Source organism: Arvicanthis niloticus, chromosome 24 (assembly GCF_011762505.2).
Source record: "Arvicanthis niloticus isolate mArvNil1 chromosome 24, mArvNil1.pat.X, whole genome shotgun sequence".
In the NCBI taxonomy this organism is placed as follows: domain Eukaryota; kingdom Metazoa; phylum Chordata; class Mammalia; order Rodentia; family Muridae; genus Arvicanthis; species Arvicanthis niloticus.
In genome coordinates this window covers 9236008-9248653 of record NC_133432.1, presented here as the reverse complement: position 1 = coordinate 9248653, position 12646 = coordinate 9236008, and the positions used below count along the sequence as shown (strand labels likewise).

At 47.5% G+C, this 12646-nt stretch overlaps 1 long non-coding RNA gene across 1 annotated transcript; it reads right to left on the bottom strand.

The window, feature by feature from the left end:
- Positions 1–1055: 1055 nt before the first annotated feature.
- On the bottom strand, positions 1056–7370 carry LOC143437669 (uncharacterized). The gene is made up of 3 exons (XR_013107014.1): positions 6082–7370; positions 3389–3554; positions 1056–3245 (listed from the first exon to the last, which is right to left on the bottom strand). It is a non-coding gene; the product is annotated as an uncharacterized LOC143437669 (long non-coding RNA).
- Between the last annotated feature and the right edge of the window lie 5276 nt (positions 7371–12646).

Genomic DNA, 12646 nt, shown 5'->3' with positions numbered 1-12646 from the left:
GGGAAGGGAAGATGTTAGGTTTCAGGGGAAAGTCATTATCTCTGAGGACGGAAGAAAAGATGTCACCAGAAGGGAGAGGTCTATATCCATTTCTGCAGTCCTGGGGAATTGAACTCGGGACTCACCCATGCTAGACGAGTCATTGTGCCAGCTCCCCAGCTTCAGCCTTTAGTCTTTACTTATTTGTTTACTGTTTATTCGACACAGGGTCTCACTAAGTTGTCCAGCCTAGCTTTGAACTCACTACCTCAGGCAGTGTGACTAGCACTCTCCCCGCCTCTGTCTGCAGGCTAGCGGGGCTTATGAGTCTGTACCACGAGACCCAGCTAGAGATTGAAAAATATGTCCAAATACATCGGATTTCACCCTGGTGCCTGTGCCGAGCCAATATTTCTGAGGAGAATGAAACCTCTAATCAAGACTCGGGGGTTTCTCTTTGCTACACAATAACCACCTCTCACCCGAAGGACCGAACAGGGCTGGCTTCAGGAGTGTGTTTGACAGCAGGATGCTTTCTGGCTGTGGGCACCAGCCCGTACCTGACTTTTATCCCATCCCTTTTCCAGGGATGTGAAAGAAACTACATAGAGAACAAATACAGCAGATCCCCCGCGCCCCCCAAGGCCGTCGGAATGCTCAGTCAAGGCCTCGTGGAGCCAGATGTCCGAGCACCGAGAATGGGCTCTCTCAGCAGATAAAGGCAGACGGGAGGTAATAAGGATGACAGGTCATAATGAGAAACAGTTACTACTTATTAAGACACTCGCTTCACGCCAGCCCTGGTGTTAAGTGCTTTTGTGTATTGATCAGGCCCCGCAGCCTAACCATCCATTCTCTGCCCAGCAGCCGGAGTGGCCTTTTTTTAAAGACATAAACTTAAAATCAGATCATGCTGTCTCACAGCTGACCCCCACCCCCACCCCCACCCCCACCCTGGCAAGTGGCTTCACACTGAATTTAGCATGAAATCAGAGTTCCTGGCCCCAGCTTGCAAGGCTCAGCCCTCCCCACCCCAACCCCCACCACCCTGCCCCTGAGTGCTGTAATCTCCACCTAAGCACACTGAGTTGCCTGCACAGAAGCCCCCACCTTACAGTCCCTTTATCTGCCCCAGGACCTTTGCATGTTCTACCTCTAGCCCTCCTACCTCTCTCTTCTATGCCCTAAGATTACAGGTGTACCCACATTGCATATATGTGGTGCTGAGATCAAGCCCAGGGTCAAGGCATACTGGGCAAGCACTCAGAGCTACTTCCCCAGTCCCCAGCTCAGTGGCCTCTCTACAAAGAGTCATTGCCTGACTGAAGAATTTCAGTGTCCCAGACATAAGCGGAAGGATTCTGTGTGTTGACTCCTTGTTAGCCAGCTCTCGAGGGCCACCTGTAGATGAGTCCCTTCAGGGCCTGACAAGATGGCTCAGTGGTTAAGGGTGATTGCTGCCAAGACTGCTGGCCTGTCGACCTGACTTCAATCCCTATTAGCATCCATAAGGCACAAGAAGACAATGGTCACCATAAATCTCTATAGGTGTTCTAGCCGGAGATGTCTCAAGGCAAGCCCAGGGGCAGTTCTGCTTCTGTGTTCTGTGCAGCTAAGGTGGGTAATTCCACCTAGATCCTATCACTTGGTCTGTTGTGGTAAGCAAGGTCTCTCAGGCCTGCTCACGGCTGGGGGAAGGGTACAAGATGTATTTATTTTATGTGAGTACACTGTCACTCTCTTCAGGCACACCAGAAGAGGGACTCAGATCCCATTACATATGGTTGTGAGTGTGGTTATTAGGAATTGAACTCAGGACCTCTAGAAGAATATTCAGTGTTCTTAACTCCTGAGCCATCTCTCCAGCTCCAAGAAACCCTATTTTAAAACAACAAAACAAAACAAAAAAGCTGTATTAAAAAAAGACTAGGAAATATAGAAAAAAAAAAAACCTCAAAGACACTGGAGAAAGTTCCATCATGACCCCACTACCCAGAGGCAGCTTGGTTAGTGGGTACTGTGGTTACCATACTGCTAATCCGTTTTACTGTGCTCCTTGAAACAGTTTTGCAGTGGTTTTCGAGTATAATTAACTTCCTTGTATCCCCCAACGTTGTACAAATGTGTTCTCGTATGCAAGCATCAAGCACTGTCCATAGGCAGAGAAGCTAGGGGCTGATGACCTTTTGCTTTGACCACGGAGGGTCGTCTTCATCACCAACCTCACTGGAGTTAACATCACCATAGAAACACTGGGTGTGTCCATGTGGATGTTTCCCAAAAGGCTTAACAGAGAAAACCCATTCCCACAGACTGGGATCGTGGGACAGAATTAAAAAGAGAAAAGTGAGCTGAACACCCGCAATTATCTCTGTCCGATTTCTGACTGGGGATGTCACGTGACCCACGGTCGCCACGTCTTTCCCACCATGATGGACTGTATCCCCTCAAGCTGTGAGCCAGAACAGGCTCTACCTTCTTTAAGTTGCTTTTGTCAGGCCATCTCAGTGAGAAACTCAGCGAACCCAGACTCTGTTCACTCCATCCAGCTTCCTCATGCGAGTCTTTTCTCCATTTGCAAGTCGACGGGTCAGTCGGTAAGGCTGAAGCTGAGGGAAATGCAAGGAGGCGCCCTCCTCAGGTTTCAGCAGAGCGACTTTCCGGGGAACCTGTTTTCCTCGTAAACGTGAAAGGGCACACCTGTGCTTCATCACAATAATTACGGCTATTATTCCATCATTTCCGCTGAGTTCACAGCAGAGTCAGGCGTCACCGATGATGAAACCTGCTCTGGAGATTGTATCGCTGGCGGGTGCTGTCACCGGGTGTCATGGAGTGACTTCCACAAACCTGCAGCGCAGCTAGATGAGGCAGGATGTGCCTCCATCTATCCCTCTTGGATCATCTGTAGCGCGCGACTGAATGTGGAAATTGTGGATACCCTAATGAAAACCAGAAACCTTTACCCAGATGTGGCCACCCTAAGCATGCTTTTAAGGTTGTGTTTGCTCTCGGCAAAAATTTCTTTGGTTCCCTAGCCACCTGGGTCTTCTTAGCCACTGACGAGCCCCAAGCCACCGCTGACACGGTCAGTTCATCGCAGCCAGGAGGCCTGACAGAAGACAGTCTATAATGGAGATCAGAAATCCAGGGCTTGAGCTGAAGGATGTTGCACACTTGGTTGAGTGTTTTTCTAGCATTCATGGTGTCCTGGGCTCTCTCCCAGTATGGCATAAACCAGACATGATGGTATCCACATGCCATCCCTGCACGTGGGAGGTAATGAAGGAAATCACAAGTTCAAGGCCATTCTGGGCTACATAGTAAATTCAAGGCCACTGTGGGATATATGGGATCCTTTTTAGGGGAAAAAAAAATGAGAAAGAAGGAAATAAAATCCAGGGCTTACTTGGACCAGCTACTCTTCGTCTTCTTTCTGAGACTGGAGAGATGGGACAGGAGGTTGTAAAGTGTCCTCAGGGGTGTTATCATGTTGTTTTGCGTTGGCTTCTTACCATCCGTGAGTGTCACAGTGAAGGTCGGAGGAGCTCCGGACTTCACAAGGCTGGCTCTTCCTACAAGGCGACACACATAAACTGAATCGGTGAGCCCGCTGCTCAGGAAAAGGTCTTGAGGGTTGGAGAGAGTGAATATAGCCTGTCTCAGCATCACCTCCCGCAACAGTGAGGAGGTTCAACACTCCTTCCAGTTCACGTGATTCAAGACCTCTGGCTCCGGCTCGGACTAGACATGTTTTTGATTGGCCAGTCGCAGCTCCTCACCAGCCCTTGCGTCTGCAGAGGATACGTGACCCATTTTGATCAACAAGACCGGTGGACTCTAGTGAGCCAGGAAAACCCCTGCTGACAGCCGCAGAGCCCTACCTCCATCTTGCTGACAGAGGTGAAGCCAAGGTGGGCAACCAAGTTCAGGTGAGGCGAGGGCGTGGCTAATAGCATTGACAGCAACTAAGCTCCGCCTTAGAGCTTAGCCCGGCCCTGCTAGGAGTGAAGCTCAGCTGGTGGCGTCCTTGCCAAGCATGCGCACTCCCCCCCTCACCCCTCCCCCAGCGTTCGATGCTCCAGCACTGCCTAAAACCCAGGTGTGTGGGACAGGTCTGTAAACCCAGAATTCAGTATTAAAGCTAGGCTAGGCTCCCTGAGAGCTTTTCACAAACAAATGAAAGAATTCCCTAGGCACCATTTTCAGTGGGTTCCAGATTCTCGCTGTAAGACAGGGTCACGCCGGGCGGTGGTGGCGCACGCCTTTAATCCCAGCACTTGGGAGGCAGAGGCAGGCGGATTTCTGAGTTCGAGGCCAGCCTGGTCTACAGAGTGAGTTCCAGGACAGCCAGGGCTACACAGAGAAACCCTGTCTAGAAAAACCAAAAAAAAAAAAAAAAAAGAAAAAAAAAGAAAGAAAGAAAGAAAGAAAAAGAAAAAAGACAAGGTCACACTCAGATAAGCCCATGGGAAATTGACAGTATCTGACTTTAAACTTTTGTTTGATTGTTGCAACTAGGTCTCTCTATGCAGCCCTGGATGACCTGGAACTTGCTATGTTGACCATACTATCCGTGAACTCATAGAGATTCACCTGCCTTTGCCTCCAAAGTGCTGGGATTAAAGGCTTGAAGCACCAAGCCTGCCTTAAGGATCTGTTTGTTTTTAGTTACCCGTCTGTGTGTGGCTATGTGCACCTCAGAGGCACTGGGTCTCCTGGAGCTGGAGCTGGCGTTACAGGAAGTTGTGAGCCCACCAAGGTGGGTGCTGGGGACTGAACGTGGGTCCTTCGTAAGAGAAGTACAGATTCCAAACCACACAGCCATCTCTGTAGCCCCCTGCCCGACTTTAAATACACCTGAACGGCTTGTCTTAGAAGACAACGGGGCTGAGTCATCTGTTGTCTGACTGACTTCCAAAGTGAAGAACAGAGCTGTTGTGGGGTTCAAGTAAACCCTCGCCCTATGGTGAGGTCAAATGTCCTGAGTCCAAAGAGGAACAGGAAATCACCGGGCATGTAATCCCATCACTGTGGAAACGGGGGGGGGGGGGGGGGGGGGGCGAGGGGGGGGGGGGGAGCGGAGGGGGAGGGGCTAGAAGAAAAATAATGTTCCAGGTCAGTCTGGGTGGGCTACATAATGAAGCCCTGTCTCAAAAATAAGTAAATAAATGAACAGACGTTGATTAAAAATAAAAAAGTCAAACTAGTAAGCTGGCTTCGTGTTACTACAGCAGGATAAAACAGTGTGCTGGAGGGGCTGAGAGACGGCTCAGTGGTTAAGAGCACTTGTTCTTATAAAGGACTCAGGTCCCAACACCCTCAGCAGGCAGCTCACAAGAACCTGCCACTCTAATTCCAGGGGTTTGGAAACTAAGGTGCTGGACATGCACAGTACATGGTGTACATTATACCCCCCCAAACACATAGAATAAAAGAAATTACGTCTTTTTACAACAAGTAGTTTTTCTTTTTCTATGCATTGTTGTTACATCTGTGTGAAGGTGTCAGATTCCCAGCAACTGGAATCATAGGCAGTTGTGAGCTGTCTGAGGTGGGTGCTGGGGATTGAACTCTGGTCCTTTGGAAGAGCAGCCAGTGCTTTTAACTGCTGAGCCATCTCTCCAATCCTGTAAGTCTTTAAAAAATAGTGGGCTAGAGAATGGATGGCTTATAAAACTGAAAATATTTCTCTCTAGTCCTTAATCTGAGAAAGTGGCCAGCCCACCCTTTTTTCCTTCCTTCCTTCCTTCCTTTCTTCCTTCCTTCCTTCCTTTCTTCCTTTTTTCTTTTCTTCTTCCTTCCTTTATTTTATCCAGACTGGGACGCTCAGTGAGCCTGAAGCTAGACTAGCACCAGGGATAAGTCCCTGGCTTCTTCTTGTCTCTCCTCCCTGGCTCTGGGATCACAGATGCATGTCATCATGCCCAAGTTACTCCAGATGTCGGGGATCTGAACTTGGGTCCTCAGGCATGTGTGGCTAGTACTTTCCCCGCTGAGCCATCCTGCTGGCCCCTCCTCTTAGCTTGCTGCACTGTTTTTTCTCTTGTTCATTTAGTCCTGGGGGTTGGACCCAGGGCTTCATGCATGGCTGCTAAATACCTCCTTCCACTTTTTACTTTGAGACACAGTCTTGCCAGGTTCCACGGGCCTTCTCGAACTCACATCTGAGCATCAACTTCCTGGGCTGGGATGACCGGCTTGTGTCTCCAGGTCTGACTGGGTGTACCGATATCACTCTCTTTTTCACATGTGAAGACCCTGGGGGCACAGAGAGGGTAAGTAATTTCTTCAAAGTCACTCAGTGAGTAAGAGGTAATTGAGATTCAGTCTCCAGAACTAATAAAACTGCTTTGGGACAGACAGATTCTCTGTTCTCAATGCCACTGTTGAGTTCCGAGTCAAGCGGCCCTACACGTGTGCCTTACCTCTAGACATGCAAACTTAAGGTGCGTTCAACATTGATCATCAACGAAGCTACCTGGATCCTGCATGTCTGTCTGTCTGTCTTCATCAGTGTTCCAGCTGATGCCAGGAGAAGACATTTTTAATGGGGTCAGAGCAGATGGTAGCAGATGCATTGGGTAGTTGGGTTCAATCCCCAGCACCACAGGAAGAAAGAAAACAGTCGTGTGCAGCAAGCCTCAGTAGCTCTGTCTCTGCTTCCTTGGATAATAAAACCGTTCCTCCTCCATCCGGATGCTTCAAGGTTCCACCAGGTCTTCCCTTTCTTAAAGATTGGGAAGGAGGTGGGGCTTTCCAAAGACTGACTTGGATGGGCCAGAGAGCATTCAAGTAATATTAAAAAAAAAAAAAAACCAAATAAACAAAAAAACCAAAACAATAAAAAAAAAAAAAAAAAAAACCCACACATACAAACAAAGGTTGCATACACTTTTAATCCCAGCACTCAGGAGGCAGAGGCAGGTGGATCTCTGACTTCAAGGCCACCCTGGTCTACAGAGTGAGTTGTAGGACAGCCAGGACTACATAGAGAAACCCTATCTTGGGGGGAAGAAGAAGAAAAGAAGAAGAAGAAAAAGAAGAAGGAGGAGGAGGAGGAGGAGGAGGAGGAGGAGGAGGAGGAGAGAGAGAGAGAGAGAGAGAGAGAGAGAGAGAGAGAGAGAGAGAAATGAAAGATTAGGAAGGAAATCCTATTTTACAATCACGACTACTCTTGGCCATCAGCAATTTTGGCCTGACAAGGAATTAGACCCACTAATGACATCCCTTGAGTTGGGCTCAGTCTGGTTATAGCAAGTGCTTGTGGTAACAGCCCATCTTGGGAACTCTGGGCCAGCGCATCCGTCTCTTGGCCACAGCCCATGTGGAAAATCAATTTCCCCTAAATGTTTGAAGAATGACACAGGAGAAGTTGATGTCTTTTCCCTCTGCTGGAGTCAATCTGGAGAGACAGCGAGCTTATAAAATGAATGAAAGGACCTGGAACCAGGGGTTGGGGCAGAGCTATGCAAAGGGCCAGTGCAAGATTTCTTAATCTTAATCCCCCCACCCTTTGTCCTAAGGCCAGAGACAATATACATTTGTGTCCCATAGTGTGCTATGAAAACATCCCAGAACAGAAAACATTTGATTTATACCCAGCAATTTCACTTCTCGGAATCTCCCACAGAAAACTCCCACGAGGACGGGAGAGTCTGTGAACAACGGTTCCTCAGAGCCCTGTGTGCAAAGCTGAGAAGTTGGAGGTCAGATGGAGCTCTGACATGAAGGGGCTGGGTGAGCAAGCGCTAATCATTCAAAAGGATGCTCTTCCTGGCAAGCAGTGGAAGGGGAAGGTTGCTCTGATACCAGCAATAGGCCAGGCTGCCTGGCCAGTGACCTGGGGATCTGCTGTCTCCATCTTCCAGAAGTTGGGATTACAGATGCTGCCACACTTTTTATGGTAATTAACTCAGACCCTTGTGTGTGCATGACAAGAACTTTACCAACTGAGCCATCTCCTTGGATCTGTGCCATCATTTTTTTTATTTAAAAATTATTATTATTATTATTATTATTATTATTATTATTATTATTATTATTATTATTATTTGTGTGTGCGGGTGCAGGTGTGTGTGTGTGTGTGTGTGTGTGTGTGTGTGTGTGTGTGTCACGGCACACATGTGGAGGTGAGAGGACAATTTTTCCAGGGTTGGTTGCCTCCTTCCACCATGATTTTCAGGGACTGCACTCCGAGGTTGTCGAGCTTGTGAGACACCTGTTTTTTATCCACTAATCCACCCTGACAGGCCCCATGTCATCATTTTTGAGGCTGTCAAGGATGAACCTCATTTCCACACAGGCCCATAAGTCATTCCCGACACAGATGTGAACAGGCTACACAGCCCGGACCTCCTCCTAGGCGATGGTCATGACTACCCCCCCGCCCCAACTTCCCCTCTGGTATTTAACCTTTTGCTTACCTGTCCTTCATACCAAAGGCTTGGTCTGGAAGTTGCTGTGTACACCAGGCTATCCTCGGACTTAGAGAGATCCACCTGCCTCTGCCTCCTGAGCGCTGGGATTAAAGGTGTGCCCGCCCCGCCCAGCCTTCATTTCTTCTTAGAGCTGAAATACGTTCCATTGTAAGAATGTGCCGTAGTTTATCAGTTGCCACTTATTGGACGAAGGATATTTTGAATGGTGTCACCTTTCAGATATTATGAATAATACCGCTATGAATTCCATCTTCTCCCTCCCCAATTCTTTGGGGTAAACAAACATGTAAGAGCAAAGAATTATGGCTGTACAGTGATTATGGGTTTAGTTTGTTGATAGTTGCTTTAAGATAGGGTCTTACAATATAGCACAGAAGTAGCCCCAAACTCATATAACCCAGGCTGGCCTTGAACTTGAAATCCTCCTGCTTCAGCCTCCCCAGGGCTAGGATAGCAGGTGCCACCCCACTCAGCTAAGATTTGCTGTTTTAAGTCCCAGAAGGCTGGACTTCCAGCTCTTTGGGGACTGGGAGAAACCCCACCTAGGCAGCTGTCTAGCCCCTTAAATGGAAGCAGTTCACACACAAATCGAGATCACTGTGCAATTTTTTTTTATCTGTGCTTTGAAAAAAATCATCTGTTGAGATTCACTCTTTTAGAATATTTCAAATATTTCTAAGACTTGAGCACTTGGGAAACGGTATTCAAAACATATTAATTAAGTGATTAATGCTTGTTTCTCGTGTAGGTCTTTCCCTTTCTGCACTTGTGGGAGTTTCCCTAGTTCTGACTAATCCTAGCACAATAGGCACTAATCCTGGTGGGTCAAGTACAGACTCGGTGCTTCATTCTGCTACAGGATTTGGCTGAGCCATAGACTGTGAGGACTAGCATATTTTATCATGGGCTTAACTCATTACCAGGAAATTTAGTAGCTAAATTGTTTGAGGGGGGTCTGGAAAACCTGAGTTGAAGTCTCAACTTTCCCATTAACTAAAACTAACTTACCTTGAAAAAGCTACCCAGCCCTTCTGAGTTTCTCCTGTGTAATATAAAACTGGTTATAAGACACACTTCATAGGACATCTATATGTCTGTCAGTCCATCCACCAGTCCATTCATCCATCAGTTCATCCATCTCAGTCAGTCCATCCATCCATCCATCATTCCATCTGCCCATCCATCCATCTATCCACCCATCCATCCATCCATCCACCCATCCATCCATCCATTCATCCATCCATCCATCTATCCATCCATCATTCCATCTAACCATCCATCCATCCATCCATCATCCATCCATCCATTTATGCATCTGTGATGGTTTGAATATGCTTGGCCCAGGGAGTGGCACTCTAAGGAGGTGTGGTCCTGTTGGAGTAGGACACACCTACTTGTTAGAGGTTGTGGGCGTGGGCTTTAAGACCCTCATCCTAGTTCCCTGGAAGCCAGTCTTTTCCTATTTGCCTTCAGAACAAGATGTAGAACTCTCAGCTCCTCCTGTACCATGCCTGCCTGGTTGCTGCCATGCTCCCACCTTGATGATAATGGACTGAACCTCTGAACCTGGAAGCTAGCCCCAATTAAATGTTATCCATATAAGAGTTGCCTTGGTCATGGTGTCTGTTTACAGAAGTAAAAATGTAACTAAGACAGCGTCTATCCATCTATCTATCTATCTATCTATCTATCTATCTATCATCCATCCATCTATCCATCTACCCACCCACCCATCCATCCATCCAACAAGCACTATTTCTGTGTGTCTTGGTACCTTCTGTTTTCAGATAGGAGACCAGAAGTCCTATCTTTTTTTAGGTGAGATGAGCAACACACCCAACAAATAATTAAAGGCATAGGTAGGTGCTATGGTTTTTGTTGTTGTTGTTTGTTCTGTGATTTCGTTTTGTTTCATTTGAACAGAGTCTCATTCTGTAGCTTTGAATGACCTGGAACTTGAGATAGATACCAAACTGGCCACAAACTCACAGTGATCTGCCTGCCTCTGCCTCCTGAGTGCTGAGATTAAAGACATTGTTTTGTTCAGAGACTTTACAGATGGCCTGAGACTCCCAAGTGTCCAGATTACAAACTAGAGCCTCCACTCCAGCATAACACAGGTCTTTTAAGGAAAAAAAAAATGTAACAGGAATGCCAAAGGAAGGCTTGAATTTTAAAGTGTGTCAGCTCAGATCCAAAAAGTGAGTTTAAATAGTCTTGAAGGAAAGGAGGGATAAATCACTGTACACCTAGGGAGAGGGAAATAGGAAGTGCAAAGGTCCTGAGGCAGAAACACTGCATGCTCTGAAGAAACCAAGGAGCACGAAGAGCCTGGACCGCGACCATGAGTGGGAAAACTTTGGATTTCAACAATATGGGAAACCCGTGGAGGTTTGTGTCCTCTCTTGACTTTCACATCAAAGGCACCATTCAGTCTGCTGAGTTGAAAATAGACCTAGACAGGAAGGCTTCTGCTTCGCTGCAGGGAGGGGCCACAGTAACGCAGGGGAGGGAAGGGGGGGGCGTCTGGCCCGGGGAGATAGCACAGAGGTGATGGGCAGGCCCCCATTCTGAGCTCGTTCTGCAGGTGGAACTCACACAGGTGGCCCTGGGGGGAAGTTTCAGTGAGCTACCTCACGTGACATCCTCAGCACAGAGCCTGAATCTGAGAACAAGAAATAATAGGTGCTGTGATTATGACTATCTCCGAGCCAGCTAGAACCAGTTCCCCAGCAGGAGCCGATCGGGAATGAAAGAGGAAAGAAACTGGGAGAAGCCTCAAAGTTTCCTGAGGGATTTCCGGAGTTGAAAAAAGGACCACTGAAGGGACTGAGCAGGAGCCCTGGGAATCTGGAACAGAAAAGCCACCCCACTCAGCCCTAGATAGAGATGTCAAGGCCCGGCCTTCCAGGTACCTGCAAACACTGCTGTCTTATATGTCTAGAAAGCAAAATCTAATAGCATTTTCTTTTCTTTATTTCTCCTTCCTTCCTTCCTTCCTTCCTTCCTTCCTTCCTTCCTTCCTTCCTTTTTCCTTTCCTTTCCGAAATCCTCTGGATTTTGGAAATAGTTATTAGCGGTATCATTGCAGGGCAGGTCTTTTGTTTGTTTGTTTGTTTGTTTGGGTTTCTGGAGACGGAGTTTCTCTGTGTAGCCCTGGCTGTCCTGGAACTAACTCACTCTGTAGACCAGGCTAGCCTTGAACTCAGAAATCCACCTAGGGCAGGTCTTAATTCGAGATTTTTTTTTCCCCCCAGTTGAATAACAAACTCCAAAGCTAATGGACAGAGATCATTTGCGTCCTTAGAATTCACCTCCTCTCTTTGAGCCCCATTAAAGAGGCAAGAGGTCTGTCCCAGCAGGGAGGATGGAGGCAGGGCATGGTAGAGTGGGGTACACACTGAGACAGGTCTGGGGTGGGGACGGAGATGGTTTTTCTTAGGATGTGTCAGCCCCTCAAACCCTCATCAAACTTTTGATTTCCGCCCACCTGATCTCTCAAGTGTTGGCAGTACAGGTGTACGTGGCCAGGTATGCCCACTTTGTTTTTGAAGGAGGAAGTAGCTTTCCAGGTGTGGTTCCCCTCCCTCATAACTAGGGACAGCCACAGCAAATCAAGGGAGGAAACTGAAGGGGAAAAGAGTCAGAAAATTATTTTCTACAGACTGTAAGATCTTCTCTTAGTCATAGACAGGAAAACATAAAACAAACAAACAAACAAACAAAACCAGGTCAAACCCCTGGAATCTGGGCATGTGACCTCATTACATTTTTAAAAAATTTATTTTATGTGCATGTGTGTATATGAGTGGGCATGCACAAGCCATGATGCCCATGTGGAGGTCAGAGGTCAACCTGTGTGGTAGTTGGGTGTGTGGGTGGGGATCGGTCAGTTTTCTCCCTCTACCAGGTGAGTTCCAAGTGTCCGAAAGCATCTTTATCCCCTGAGCTACATCTGGCCCTGAAACATTAGTGTTTGATCGGCAAAGGGGGCCTTGTAGGTATAATGAAGTTAAAGATATTGGGATAAGATCATTGATTAGTGTGGCTTCTTAATCCAATGACCCATGTCCTTGTCAGAGATCAGAAGGACGAGAGACACACAAGAGGAGAAGACATGAGGACATAGATGAAGGTTAGACCCCTGCAGCCACAGGAAGGACAGAACCCGTCGGAGTAAGGCAGAGAGTCGGTCCTGGAGCCTTTGGGAGATGAATGGCTGAATC